Source organism: Pseudophryne corroboree, chromosome 8, assembly GCF_028390025.1.
Source record: "Pseudophryne corroboree isolate aPseCor3 chromosome 8, aPseCor3.hap2, whole genome shotgun sequence".
Classification (NCBI taxonomy): domain Eukaryota; kingdom Metazoa; phylum Chordata; class Amphibia; order Anura; family Myobatrachidae; genus Pseudophryne; species Pseudophryne corroboree.
The window spans coordinates 146,560,591-146,575,375 of record NC_086451.1 but is presented as its reverse complement, the minus strand read 5'-3'; the positions used below and the strand labels follow the sequence as shown (position 1 = coordinate 146,575,375).

The window sequence follows — 14,785 nt, the reverse complement described above, 5'->3', positions numbered from 1 at the left end:
GCTAGGCTCTGCTTCTTAGGCTACTAGACACCATTAGCTCCAGAGGGAGTCAGAACGCAGGTCTCCCCTAGCGGTTCGTCCCGGAGCCGCGCCGCCGTCCTCCTCGCAGAGCCGGAAGATAGAAGCCGGGTGAGTATAGGAAGGCAGAAGACTTCAGAGGCGGCAGAAGACTTTAGATCTTCACTGAGGTAACGCTGCGCACCATTGCCTCACACACAGAACACACACAGCGCGCACTGTTGGGTGCAGGGGGGGGGGGGGCAGCAATGTATTCCTCTAGGAATGGCTGTAAGTAAATATGCACTAATTTGTGTGTTTTGGTATCCCCGCCAGTTTCTTCAAAGAGCGGGACCGAAGGCCGCCACTGAGGGGCGGGGCTTCTCCCTCAGCACTCACCAGCGCCATTTTCTGCACAAGCACACGCTGAGAAGCTGGCTCCCCAGACTCTCCCCTGCTGATCACCGGTGACAGAGGGTTTTAAAGAAGGGGGGGGCACATAATTTGGCGCAGTGAATATACAAATAGCGCTGTATCTGGGTAACTTTTTTGTCCATGGTTATTGGCGCTGGGTGTGTGCTGGCATACTCTCTCTCTGTCTCTCCAAAGGGCCTCGTGGGGAAGCTGTCTCCAGATTGAGTCTTCCCTGAGTGCGTGGTGTGTCAGTACGTGCGTGTCGGCATGTCTGAAGCGGAAGGCTCTCCTAGGGATTAGGTGGAGCGCATGAGTGTGGTGTCCGTCGGCAACGCTGACACATGAATGGATGGTATTTTAAATGCAAATGTGAATTTATTGCACAAACGTTTGGACAAAGCAGAGTCCAGGGAGAGTACAGAGGGTCATACCCTTCCTTTCCCTATGTCACAGGGGCCTTCGGGTTCTCAAAAACGCCCACTTTCTCCGGTAGTTGACACTGATATCGACACAGATTCTGAATCCAGTATCGATTTATGATGATGCGAAGTTGCAGCCAAGATTGGCAAAGAGTATTCATTATATGATTATTGCTATAAAGGATGTGCTGCATATTATAGATGACCCCGCGGTGCCTAATCCAAAAATCCCCATGTTTAAAGAAAAGAAGCCTGAGGTTACTTTTCCACCTTCTTTTGAATTAAATTAGTTATTTGAAAGTGCTTGGGAAACACCAGACAAGAAACTGCAGATTTCCAAAAGGATTCTTATGGCGTATCCTTTCCCGATCAAGGACCGGATACGGTGGGAATCCTCCCCCAGGGTGGACAAGGTGTTGACGCGCCTTTCCAAAAAGGTCGCGCTGCCGTCTCAGTATACCGCTGCCCTCAGGGATCCTGCGGATCGCAAGCAGGAAACTACCTTGAAGTCAATTTACACCCATACCGGTACCTTACTCAGACCGGCAATAGCGTCGGCCTGGGTTTGCAGCGCTGTTATAGCGTGGACCGATACCTTATCTACTGATATGGATACAATGGATAAGGAAACTATTTTATTGACCCTGGGCCATATTAAGGATGCGGTCCTTTATATGAGAGAGGCTCAGAGGGATGTAGGCATACTGGGGTCCAGAGTGAATGCTATGGCGATTTCTGCCAGGCGAGCACTGTGGACCCGACAGTGGACGGGTGATGCAGATTCAAAACGGCATATGGAGGTTTTACCTTACAAGGGTGAGGAATTGTTTGGGGAAGGTCTCGCAGACCTGGTTTCCACGGCTACTGCAGGTAAATCAACTTTTTTACCTTATGTTTCCTCACAGCCTAAGAAAGCGCCACATTATCAGATGCAGTCCTTTCGGTCGCATAAATCCAAGAGAGCTCGGGGATCTTCCTTTCTTGCCAGAGGTAAGGGCAAGGGGAAAAAGCTGCCAACTACAGCCAGTTCCCAGGAACAAAGGTCCTCCCCGGCTTCTACTAAATCCACCGCATGACGCTGGGGCTCCGCGGGAGGAGTCTGCTCCTGTGGGGGCACGTCTTCGTCTTTTCAGCCAAGTCTGGGTTCATCTCAGGTGGATCCCTGGGCAATAGACATTGTTTCCCAGGGGTACAAGCTGGAATTCGAAGAGGTGCCTCCTCGCTGGTTTTTCAAATCGGCACTGCCGACTTCTTCGCCAGAGAGGGAGGTCGTTCTGGCAGCAATTCAAAAGTTGTGCCTTCAACAAGTGGTGGTCAAAGTTCCCCCGCTTCAGCAGGGGATGAGCTATTACTCAACCCTGTTTGTGGTCCCGAAACCGGATGGTTCGGTCAGACCCATTTTGAATGTAAAATCCTTAAACCTATACTTGAAGAGGTTCAAGTTCAAGATGGAATCGCTCAGAGCGGTCATCGCAAGTTTGGAAGGGGGAGATTATATGGTGTCCCTGGACATAAAGGATGCATACCTTCATGTCCCCATTTATCAACCTCACCAGGCGTTCCTGAGATTTGTGGTGCAGGATTGTCATTACCAATTTCAGACGTTGCCGTTTGGGCTTTCCACGGCCCCAAAGATTTTTACCAAATTAATGGCAGAGATGATAATGCTCCTGCGCTAGCAGGGTGTCTCAATTATCCCATACTTGGATGATCTCCTGATAAAAGCGAGATCGAGAGAACGATTGATGGACAACGTATCACTCTCCCTGAGGGTGTTGCAACAACACGGTTGGATCGTAAACCTACCAAAGTCACAGTTAGTTCCAACGACCCGATTGCCTTTCTTAGACATGATTCTGGACACTGAACAAAAGAGAGTTTTTCTTCCAAAAGAAAAGGCCCAGGAGCTTCAGAGCTTGGTCAAGGACCTGTTGAAGCCAGACAAGGTGTCGGTAGATCACTGCACTCGAGTACTGGGAAAAATGGTGGCGTCTTACGAGGCCATTCCATTCGGCAGGTTCCATGCCAGGACTTTTCAGTGGGACCTTCTGGACAAGTGGTCCGGGTCACATCTACAGATTCGTCAGATGATCCGCCTGTCCCCCAGGGCCAGGGTGTCGCTCCTGTGGTGGCTGCAGAGTACTCACCTTCTAGAGGGTCGCAGGTTCGGCATCCAGGACTGGGTTCTGGTAACCACAGATGCGAGCCTCCGAGGATGGGGAGCAGTCACACAGGGAGGAAACTTCCAAGGTCTGTGGTCAAGCCAGGAGGCTTGTCTACACATCAACATTCTGGAATTAAGGGCCATATACAACGGCCTTCGTCAGGCACAGACCTTACTTCAAGGTCTACCGGTTCTGATTCAGTCAGACAACATCACAGCAGTGGCTCATGGAAACCGCCAAGGCGGCACAAGGAGCAGGGGGGCAATGGCAGAAGCCTCAAAGATTCTTCGATTGGCGGAGAGTCATGTAAGCGCTCTGACAGCAGTCTTCATTCCGGGAGTGGACAACTGGGAAGCAGACTTCCTCAGCAGACACGATCTGCATCCAGGGGAGTGGTGACTTCATCAGGAAGTCTTCGCAGAGATTGCAAGTCAGTGGGGACTGCCTCAAATAGACATGATGGCTTCACGTCTCAACAAGAATCTTCCGAGATATTGCGCCAGGTCAAGGGACCCTCAGGCAGTCACAGTGGACACACTGGTGACACGGTGGGTGTTTCAGTCGGTCTATGTGTTCCTTCCTCTTCCTCTCATCTCAAAAATTCTGAGAATCATAAGACGAAGAGGGGTTCAGGCAATTCTCATTGTTCCAGATTGGCCTCAAAGGGCCTGGTATCCGGATCTGCAGGAAATGCACACAGAAGATCCGTGGCCTCTTCCTCTCAGGGAAGACCTGTTACAACAAGGGCCCTGTTTGTTCCAGGACTTACCGCGACTGCGTTTGACGGCATGGCGGTTGAACGCAGGATCCTAGCAGAGAAGGGCATTCCGGAGGAGGTCATTCCTACTCTGATTAAGGCTAGGAAGGAGGTGACATCGAAACATTATCACCGTATCTGGAGGAAGTATGTGTCTTGGTGTGAAGCCAAGACTGCTCCTCCGGAAGAATTCCATCTGGGCCGTTTTCTCCACTTCCTGCAAACTGGAGTGAATTTGGGCCTAAACTTAGGCTCCATTAAGGTTCAGATTTCGGCCCTATCCATTTTCTTTCAAAAAGAATTGGCTTCTCTTCCGGAAGTCCAGACTTTCGTGAAGGGGGTGCTGCATATCCAGCCTCCTTTTGTGCCTCCAGTAGCATCATGGGACCTTAACGTGGTGTTACGGTTTCTTACGTCTCACTGGTTTGAACCGCTTCAAACAGTTGAGTTGAAGTATCTCACTTGGAAAGTGGTCATGTTATTGGCCTAAGCTTCGGCGCGGCGAGTGTCGGAGTTGGCTGCTTTGTCTCACAAAAGCCCTTATCTGATTTTCCATGTGGATAGAGCCGAGTTGCGGACTCGTCCTCAATTTTTGCCTAAGGTGGTTTCTTCTTTTCATATGAACCAACCTATTGTGGTGCCTGTGGCTACAAGGGACGTGGAGGATTCAGAGTCCCTGGATGTGGTCAGGGCATTGAAAATTTATGTGGCCAGAACGGCTCGGGTTAGGAAAACAGAGGCTCTGTTTATCTTGTATGCAGCCAACAAGATTGGCGCTCCTGCGTTTAAGCAGACTATTGCTCGCTGGATCTGTAACACGATTCAGCAGGCTCATTCTATGGCTGGATTGCCGTTGCCGAATTCGGTTAAGGCCCATTCCACTAGGAAGGTGGGCTCTTCTTGGGCGGTTGCCCGGGGCGTCTCGGCGTTACAACTTTGCCGAGCAGCAACTTGGTCGGGTTCAAACACTTTTGCAAAATTCTACAAGTTTGATACCCTGGCTGATGAGGACCTAATGTTTGCTCATTCGGTGCTGCAGAGTCATCCGCACTCTCCCGCCCGTTTGGGAGCTTTGGTATAATCCCCATGGTCCTTACGGAGTCCCCAGCATCCTCTAGGACGTAAGAGAAAATAAGATTTTTAACCTACCGGTAAATCTTTTTCTCATAGTCCGTAGAGGATGCTGGGCGCCCGTCCCAGTGCGGACAAAATCTGCAAGACTTGTATATAGTTGTTGCTTACATAAGGGTTGTATTTTTCAGTTGGATCAGTTTTGGACTGATACTGGTTTTGTTTCATACTGTTGACTGGTTCGTATCTCCCATGTTTTACGGTGTGAATGGTGTGGCTGGTATGAATCTTGCCCTTGGATTTACAAAATCCTTTCCTCGTACTGTCCGTCTCCTCTGGGCACAGTTTCTCTAACTGAGGTCTGGAGGAGGGGCATAGAGGGAGGAGCCAGTGCACACCCATACCTAAAGTTCTTTTTTAGTGCCCATGTCTCCTGTGGAGCCCGTCTATTCCCCATGGTCCTTATAGAGTCCCCAGCATCCTCTACGGACTACGAGAAAATGATTTACCGGTAGGTTTAAAATCTTATTTTTGTCAATTAATATATTTAAAAAAATAGTGTTTATTTATTTATTTATTTTTATTTGTTTGCCAATTAATTAGAACTCTTGATTCAGAGCCCCAATGAAGGCATAACAATGTAAGAAAATATGTTTTGTGGTTACATGCATCCAGTAAGAGTCACAGAGGGACAAAATATCTATATTAGGGATACTGGCATCATGCAGGCCATGGACTCTGTTTTGAAGAACGGTGCAAGTGCTCTGCCCCCCAAATGCCACAACATGTCAATCATGCTGTGGCTGACAGGTCTGCAAGTGATATCGCAAGACGCAAATGCACAGAGTGGGTCTTGCATCTGCGGAGCGCCACAACCATCTTTATGTATATCTTTTTTTCTTTGTGCAAGCACTGCATCTTACTAATACTCCTTTGTCCTGAATGCTTGAAGCAAATTTACTAGTCAAAAATGTGATTTAATTGTACGTTTTTTGGATTGTTTTTGTCAGATTCAGAGATTGATTTGTGCTCTGGACTGGGAACACTGGGCAGGACTGGCTAGAACTGGAGTGAATGAAGTTAGGTCAACATAAAACCATATTAACATAGAACTTGACGGCAGATAAGAACCACTTGGCCCATCTAGTCTTTCCCTTTTTCTCTAACGTCCTAGTGGATGCTGGGGACTCCGTCAGGACCATGGGGAATAGCGGCTCCGCAGGAGACAGGGCACAAAAGTAAAAGCTTTAGGATCAGGTGGTGTGCACTGGCTCCTCCCCCTATGACCCTCCTCCAAGCCTCAGTTAGATTTTTGTGCCCGGCCGAGAAGGGTGCAATCTAGGTGGCTCTCCTAAAGAGCTGCTTAGAGTAAAAGTTTTGTTAGGTTTTTTATTTTCAGTGAGTCCTGCTGGCAACAGGCTCACTGCATCGAGGGACTTAGGGGAGAGAAGTGAACTCACCTGCGTGCAGGATGGATTGGCTTCTTAGGCTACTGGACACCATTAGCTCCAGAGGGAGTCGGAACACAGGTCTCACCCTGGGGTTCGTCCCGGAGCCGCGCCGCCGACCCCCTTGCAGATGCCGAAAAGTGAAGAGGTCCAGAAACCGGCGGCAGAAGACTTTTCAGTCTTCATAAGGTAGCGCACAGCACTGCAGCTGTGCGCCATTGTTGTCAGCACACTTCATAACAGCGGTCACTGAGGGTGCAGGGTGCTGGGGGGGCGCCCTGGGCAGCAATGATAGTACCTTATTCTGGCTAAAAATACATCACATATAGCCCCTGGGGGCTATATGGATGTATTTAACCCCTGCCAGGTCTCAGAAAAACGGGAGAAGAAGCCCGCCGAAAAGGGGGCGGGGCCTATTCTCCTCAGCACACAGCGCCATTTTCCCTCACAGAAATGCTGGTGGGAAGGCTCCCAGGCTCTCCCCTGCACTGCACTACAGAAACAGGGTTAAAACAGAGAGGGGGGGCACTGATTTGGCGATATGACTACATATATTAAAATGCTATAAGGGAAAAGCACTTATATAAAGGTTGTCCCTGTATAATTATAGCGTTTTTGGTGTGTGCTGGCAAACTCTCCCTCTGTCTCCCCAAAGGGCTAGTAGGTCCTGTCCTCTATCAGAGCATTCCCTGTGTGTGTGCTGTGTGTCGGTACGTGTGTGTCGACATGTATGAGGACGATGTTGGGAGGCGGAGCAAATTGCCTGTAATGGTGATGTCACTCTCTAGGGAGTCGACACCGGAATAGATGGCTTATTTAAGGAATTACGTGATAATGTCAACACGCTGCAAGTCGGTTGACGACATGAGACGGCCGGCAAACATATTAGTATCTGTCCAGGCGTCTAAAACACCGTCGGGGACGTTATAACGCCCATTTTACCTCAGTCGGTCGACACAGACACGGACACTGACTCAAGTGTCGACGGTGAAGAAACAAACGTATTTTCCTTTAGGGCCACACGTTACTTGTTAAGGGCAATGAAGGAGGTGTTACATATTTCTGATACTACAAGTACCACAAAAAAGGGTATTATGTGGGGTGTGGAAAAACTACCTATAGTTTTTCCTGAATCAGATAAATTAAATGAAGTGTGTGATGAGGCGCGGGGTTCCCCCGATAGAAAATTATTGGCGGTATACCCTTTCCCGCCAGAAGTTAGGGCGCGTTGGGAAACACCCCTTAGGGTGGATAAGGCGCTCACACGCTTATCAAAACAAGTGGCGGTACCGTCTCCAGATACGGCCGCCCTCAAGGAGCCAGCTGATAGGAGGCTGGAAAATATCCTAAAAAGTATATACACACATACTGGTGTTATACTGCGACCAGCGATCGCCTCAGCCTGGATGTGCAGCGCGGGGGTGGCTTGGTCGGATTCCCTGACTGAAAATATTGATACCCTTGACAGGGACAGTATTTTATTTACTATAGAGCATTTAAAGAATGCATTTCTATATATGCGAGATGCACAGAGGGATATTTGCACTCTGGCATCAAGAGTAAGTGCGATGTCCATATCTGCCAAAAGATGTTTATGGACACGACAGTGGTCAGGTGATGCAGATTCCAAACGGCACAAAGATGTATTGCCGTATAAAGGGGAGGAGTTATTTGGGGGTCGGTCCATCGGACCTGTGGGCCACGGCAACTGCTGGGAAATCCACCGTTTTTACCCTAAGTCACATCTATGCAGAAAAAGACACCGTCTTTTCAGCCTCAGTCCTTTCGTCCCCATAAGCATATCTGCCCAGGGATAGAGGAAAGGGAAGAAGACTGCAGCAGGCAGCCCATTCCCAGGAACAGAAGCCTTCCACCGCTTCTGCCAAGTTCTCAGCATGACGCTGGGGCCGTACAGGACCCCTGGATCCTACAAGTAGTATCCCAGGGGTACAGATTGGAAAGTCGAGACGTTTCCCCTCGCAGGTTCCTGAAGTCTGCTTTACCAACGTCTCCCTCCGACAGGGAGGCAGTATTGGAAACAATTCACAAGCTGTATTCCCAGCAGGTGATAATCAAAGTACCCCTCCTACAACAAGGAAAGGGGTATTATTCCACACTATATTGTGGTACTGAAACCAGAAGGCTCGGTGAGACCTATTCTAAATCTGAAATATTTGAACACTTACATACAAAGGTTCAAATCAAGATGGAGTCACTCAGAGCAGTGATAGCGAACCAGGAAGAAGGGGACTATATGGTGTCCCGGGACATCAGGGATGCTTACCTCCATGTCCCAATTTGCCCTTCTCACCAAGGGTATCTCAGGTTCGTGGTACAGAACTGTCACTATCAGTTTCAGACGCTGCCGTTTGGATTGTCCACGGCACTCCGGGTCTTTACCAAGGTAATGCCCGAAATGATGATTCTTCTTCGAAGAAAATGGACGACCTCCTGATAAGAGCAAGGTCCAGAGAACAGTTGGAGGTCGGAGTAGCACTATCTCAAGTAGTTCTACGACAGCACGGGTGGATTCTAAATATTCCAAAACCGCAGTTGTTTCCGACGACACGTCTGCTGTTCCTAGGGACTGGATACAGTCCAGAAAAAGGTGTTTCTCCCGGAGGAGAAAGCCAGGGAGTTATCCGAGCTAGTCAGGAACCTCCTAAAACCAGGAAAAGTGTCAGTGCATCATTGCACAAGAGTCCTTGGAAAAATGGTGGCTTATTACGAAGCAAATCCATTCGGCAGATTCCACGCAAGAACTTTTCAGTGGGATCTGCTGGACAAATGGTCCGGATCGCATCTTCAGATGCATCAGCGGATAACCCTATCTCCAAGGACAAGGGTGTCTCTCCTGTGGTGGTTACAGAGTGCTCATCTTCTAGAGGGCCGCAGATTCGGCATTCAGGATTGGATGCTGGTGACCACGGAGGCCAGCCTGAGAGGCTGGGGAGCAGTCACACAGGGAAAAAATTTCCAGGGAGTGTGATTAAGTCTGGGGACTTTTCTCCACATAAATATACTGGAGCTAAGGGCAATTTATAATGCTCTAAGCTTAGCAAGACCTCTGCTTCAAGGTCAGCCGGTATTGATCCAGTGGGACAACATCACGGCAGTCGCCCACGTAAACAGACAGGGCGGCACAAGAAGCAGGAGGGCAATGGCAAAAACTGCAAGGATTCTTCGCTGGGCGGAAAATCATGTGATAGCACTGTCAGCAGTGTTCATTCCGGGAGTGGACAACTGGGAAGCAGGACGGAGATAAAGGGGGTGGAGATAAAGTACCAGCCAATCGGCTCCTGCCATTTTTTCAAACCCAGCCTGGGACATGGCAGTTAGGAGCTGATTGGCTGGTCATTTATCTCCCACCACTTTATCTCCATCCAAGGCTTAGTAAATAGACCCCTATATATGTTAAGATCTTTTAGACGTTCTGTGTACATTTTCTGATGTAGACCATGCACTATTTTAGTTGCCTTTTTCTTTGTACGCGCTCTAATGTATTTATATCCTTCTGGAGATATATGGGTATATGCAATTGCGGTCGAATTCCGGCTGGAATTCGACCGTTTTTGGATTCAACACAATTCAACAGTCGAATCCCGGCCGCTGGACCCCGAATTCAACATATTCAATAAAAAACGGATTTGACAGTCCTGCTGTCGAAAAACGGACCAATTGACGATAGTGTGCATCCGGGCTCCACTAGTCAGAGAGATAATGCCACACCCGGGGGACACTTTTATATCGGTTCCTGCGGCCCTGGCATTAAATCACTAACTAGTCACCCCTGGCCGGGGTACCCTGGAGGAGTGGGGACCCCTTAAATCAAGAGCCCCCCCCCCCCCCCCCCTCCAGCCACTCAAGGGCCAGGGGTGAAGCCCGAGGCTGTCCCCCCCCCCCCCCCCTCCCCCATCCAAGGGCAGCGGATGGGAGGCTGATAGCCTTGTGTCAAAAAAAAAAAGAATATTGCTTTTTGTGGCAGAACTACAAGTCCCAGCAAGCCTTCCCCGCAAGCTGGTACTTGGAGAACCACAAGTACCAGCATGCGGGGGGAAACGGGCCTGCTGGTACCTGTAGTTCTACAAAAAAAATACCCAAATAAAAACAGTACACACACACCGTGACAGTATAACTTTATTACATACATGTACACCAACACACACATACTTAGTTACCTATGTTGACACGAAGTGTCGGTCCCCTTGTCCACGTAGAATCCACGGGGTACCTGTAAATAAAATTATACTCACAACAATCGGGGGTGGATCGGTCCTCTTCTTAGTTTGTAATCCACGTACTTGGCAAAATAAAAAAACGACAAACACGATCCACGCACTGAAAGGGGTCCCATATTTACACATGAGACCCCTTTCCCCGACTGCCGGGACTCCCGTGACTGCTGTCAAAGAGGGTCCCTTCAGCCAATCAGGGAGCGCCACGTCGTGGCACTCTCCTGATTGGCTGTGCGCGTCTGAGCTACTTGTGGCTCCTAAATAGACAAACCAAGTAGATAATCCCTTCTAATATAAATAGATATGCTATTAGCAATCAAAAAAACACAAAAAAAAACATGTTTTTTAAAAATTTTATTAGATCACGACAGCAAAATGAGGCGGAAGGAAATTGACGAAATTACTGTCGAAAAGCATTGTTGTCGAATCGACATTCTTCAACTGAATATACTTTTGTCGAAAAGCCGCATTTTTACCATTGCAGACAAGTCGAATTTGAAAAGTGACGAATTGCAAAAAAATCGAATCTGAAACGGCAGTTTTTTGGAAAGTACTGTATTGCATTGTCGAATCCAATGCAACAGGTTTTTTTTTTTGTCGAAAATGCCCCGTTTTTTGACATTTGCGGCAATTGCATATACCCCATAGGGCCTAATTTCAGGGTTGATCGCAAAAGCAAAATCTTTCTCTAATCAGCAAAACCATGTGCACTGCAGGTGGGGCAGATATAACGTGCAGTTAGATTTGGGTGGGGTGTGTTTAAACTGAAATCTAAATTGCAGTGTAAAAATAAAGCAGCCAGTATTTATCCTGCACAGAAACAAAATAACCCACCCAAGTCTAACTCTCTCTGCACATGTTACATTTGCCTAACCTGCAGTGCATCTGGTTTTGTCTGTAACAGAAAGATTTTGCTTTTGCAATCAACCCTGAGTTAGGCCCATGGTCTCCAGGACTGGACACAGTATTCCAGATGAGGCCGTACCAATGACCTACTGTATACAGGACATTATTACTTCTTTTTTTCCTGATACTAATTCCTCTCCCTATGCAACAAGCATCTGACTTGTCGTCATCGCTTTGTTACATTGCTTCCCTGCCTTTAGGTCACTTGAAATAGTGACTCCTAAATCCCTTTCCTCCTCAGTAGTTTCCATGATAGTACCCTTGATACTATATTAAGCTTTTGGGATTTTGAGACCCAAGCTCACGATTTTGGACTTTTTAGCGTTAAACTGTAGTTGTCATGTACTTGACCATTCCTTAAGTTTACCTAGATCATCAATCATTTGTTATACCCCTTTCAGTGTGTCTACCCTGTTGCATATCTGCAAAAAGGCATACGTTACCTTCAGTACCATTTGCAGTGTCACCAACAAAGGTATTAAAGAGCACTGGTCCAAGTTCAGATCCCTGGGGTACTCCATTGATAACATTTCTCTTCTTAGAATGCCTCCATTTACTACAACTGTCTGTTTCCTACAACCAGGTTCTTAGCAATTTAACTGTTTTATAATCCAATCCCACACTTTCAAGTTTAATGAGCAGTCTGCGACGTAAGGCCATGTCAAATGCCTTACTAAAGTCTCGTTAAAGTGTTACATCTACCGCCTCCCCATGATCTATCACTTTAGCCAAAATTCAGTAAGATTTGTTTGACATGATCTCCCCCAGTAGATCTATGCTGTTTGGGATCCTGTAAATTGTTGGATTTAAGATATTCCAAAACTCTTCCTTTTAATATTGTTTCCATTACTTTCCCTACTACTGATGTATGGCTTACTGGTCTTTAGTTACATGTTTCTACCTTGCTTCCACTTTTGTGCAGTGATATTACATTCACTCTTTTCTAGTCCTCAGGAATTGCTCCTGTAGCTAGTGACTGGTTGAATAATTCTGTTAATGGTGCTACCAGCACATCTTTGAACTCTTAAGGGGGGTACTCATGGAGCGATCCCAGCCTAAAATCTAAGCAATCTGACTCGGGTGCTTAGATTTTAAGAATGATCTCACCGTGTGTACCCTCCACAACGATAGCGATGCGCAGCCCCCTCAGCACACATCTCTCCCCACATCTGCCTTTAGTATTTTTGAATGTATCTAATCTGGCCCCATTAAATTTATCCATTTTCAGTTTTGAGAGTCCTGTTAGGATAGGCATTCTCAACCTTGGTCCTCACGGCACACTAGCAGTGCAGGTTTTACTGATATGCAGGATTTAGCACAGATGGTTTACGTATTTATTGCCAGTTATTCATATAGTGCGCACACATTCTGCAGTGCTATACAGAGAATATTTGGCCATTCACATCAGCCCCTGCCTCAGTGGAGCTTACGATTTATGGGCCCGATTCAGACCTGATCGCTGTTGTGCAAATTCGCAAGGCAGCCGATTATTATAGTAACATAGTAACTAAGGTTGAAAAAAGACAATTGTCCATCGAGTTCAACCTGTTTGTGGTCTCCTATGCAGTCTTATTATAGGACTAGTTATTTTTATGTTAGGACTAGTTATAGTAACTATAATGCGTGCCTACGCACCATAACCCTGAATATCTTTATCCAATAGGAATTTATCTAACCCATTCTTAAAGGTGTTGACTGAGTCCGCTGTTACCACTCTCTCAGGCAGGGAATTCCAAACACGTATTGTCCTTACTGTGAAAAAACCTTTTCGCCTCAATGTGCAGAAATTCCTTTCCTCTAACCTAAGCGAGTGACCATGTGTCATGTATCGACCGACTGCGCACGGGTACGGATCATAGGGGGTCATTCCAACTCGTTCACACACAGCAGTTCTTTCCTGCGGTGCAAACGGGTTGGAACTGCGCATGCGCGGTGTACGCATTGCGCACGTGCGTCGTTGCCTGGCGGCAACGACGTGCAGAGCGAAAAAAGAAGACGCAGCACCGATCGCATGAAGATTGACAGCGGAGAGGCTTTCCAGGGCGGATACTCACCGTTAAATGCCGTTTTCGGGGAGTGGTCGTCCGAACACAGTCGTGTCCAGGCAAATGGAGGGCGGATGTCTGACGTCAAAGCCGGGAGGAACGTCGCTGGATCCATCGCACACGGTAAGTAGCTCCAGCCTTACTCCTAGGTTGATAACTTTTTTTGCTTAGTAGGGCTGCACAAGTGATCACAGCCCTGCTAAGCTAAAATACATTCCCCCATAGGCGGGAATTAGTTGATCGCAGCAGCAGCAAAAAGTTGCTGGCTGCGATCAACTCGGAATTTCCCCCATAGTGCGCACGCGAGAGGCCAAACTGCGAAGAAATCCAGCAACTTTTTGATTGACAGGAAGCCAGCGTTTGGGGTTGGTAACTGGACATTTTCTGGGAGTGTCAGGAAAAATGCAAGCATACCCAAGCATTTTTAAAGAGGGTGTGTGACGTCAGCTCCGGCCCCAATCACCCTGATTCTGTCTCACTGTAGGAGTAGGTCCTGGCCTATGCACAGACTGGAAAAATCATTAGATGGTGAGTGAGTTGCGAATGGATTTGCAACTGATCTGCGTTCACAGAGATTTTCGCAAGGCGTATGCAGACTTGCATGGGGAAAATTTTCACTCTGTCTGGGCGGCAACCATCTGATCACAAACCTCTGCAAATTCGCAGAGGAGAGATCAGGTCTGAATTAGCCCCTATATTCACTACCATGTACATGCACACACATTTACGCTAGGGTTAACCTTGTGGAGAGCCAATTAATTTGCAGTATATTTTTGGACTGTGGAAGGAAACCATAGCACCCAGATGAAACCCATGCAAGCGCGGGGAGAATATGCCAACTCCACACAGTTAGGAACATGGAGGGATTTAAACCAAAGACCTCAGTGCTGTGAGGCAGTAATGCTAGCCATTACAGCATCCGTGCTGCCCAATCAAAGTAACTGAAATACGAATTAAGTCACCTGTACTCATGTATGGATATCACTAAAACTTGGACTGTTAGTGTGCCTTGATGACAGAGATTAGGAATGCCTGTGTTAGGACCTTTTCCTCTATATATTTACTTTCATCTACCTAATTTTTATTAATGTTCTTTCAACTTAACTTTCCCTCTCCTTCTGTTGTTAATATTGAGCAAAAATAATTATGTAGATGATCTGCTATTGCCTTGTCTCCCTCAACCAAAGTCTTGCTTTCTGTCTTAAGTTTTATTAAGTCTCCATTTGATTTTCTCCTTTCACTTGTATACTTTAATAAAAGTTTTGCCCCCTTTATCTACTGACTGGGACATTTTGTTCGCCGCTTCTGCCTTTGTACTTCTGATCGCC

General features: G+C 47.4%; 1 protein-coding gene across 1 annotated transcript in view; it reads left to right on the top strand.

Moving 5' to 3' along the window:
* The window catches only part of FAAH2 (fatty acid amide hydrolase 2), a 376,430-nt gene that overhangs the window by 217,975 nt on the left and 143,670 nt on the right, over nt 1-14,785 (top strand). The gene's annotated exons all lie outside the window — the stretch shown is intronic.